The sequence below is a fragment of the Sorex araneus genome, chromosome 5 (assembly GCF_027595985.1).
Source record: "Sorex araneus isolate mSorAra2 chromosome 5, mSorAra2.pri, whole genome shotgun sequence".
Classification (NCBI taxonomy): Eukaryota; Metazoa; Chordata; class Mammalia; order Eulipotyphla; family Soricidae; genus Sorex; species Sorex araneus.
Window position 1 is genome coordinate 41,218,535 of NC_073306.1, and position 693 is coordinate 41,219,227.

The 693-nt window shown below is 38.2% G+C and overlaps 1 non-coding gene across 1 annotated transcript; it reads left to right on the forward strand.

The window, feature by feature from the left end:
- Positions 1–248: 248 nt before the first annotated feature.
- On the forward strand, positions 249–450 carry LOC129405311 (small nucleolar RNA SNORA73 family). The gene has a single exon (XR_008630480.1). It is a non-coding gene; the product is annotated as a small nucleolar RNA SNORA73 family (small nucleolar RNA).
- The last annotated feature ends 243 nt before the right edge of the window (positions 451–693 follow it).

Consider the following 693-nt stretch of genomic DNA (forward strand, 5'->3'; position numbering starts at 1 on the left):
AAGAATTCTTTCTCCCTGCCTGACTGTTCTCAAGCTGGAACATTGGTCTTCTCCTGCCTACAGTCTTGGACTCATACTAGAACTTACACCATCTGCTTTTCTGGATCTCAGGATCTTGCACTTGAATTACAGCTATGCCAGTGGCCCTCCCTTGTCTCTAGTTTACCTACTGCAGACCTCGCCACTCCATAACTCATTGGCAACTCCTTATAACAAATCTATACGCCTCTCTTTAATATATTTAAGTTCCAACATGGATATCCTGTGAGGTCACTCCCTGGACACTGTCCAGGTGGCGCAGAGGAGCACAGGGCTCTGTCCCGTGCTGTATAATCCCTTTCCACACCATTGGAAATCAAGCCAGGCCTTGAGTCTGAGCCTGCATATTCCTGCAGCTTCTCAGAGACCTCTGAACAATGACTGGGGAGACAAACAGTGCAGGAAACAGTTTTTAAAAAAACCCAAATGAATATTTATTGCATTACACGATTATATTTATTACAAATAATTAAATATATCTGGTTATACTTCTTCAAACATGTTTTATAAATTATACATGCAAATAGTTATAATATTATTTTAAATAACATTAAATATACTTATATGCTTAGAATATAGCTCTTTAATAAAATAAATACGTTTTTCCTTCTTTGTCCAACTTCAATTTCATCGTCTAGTATCCTGATTGACACA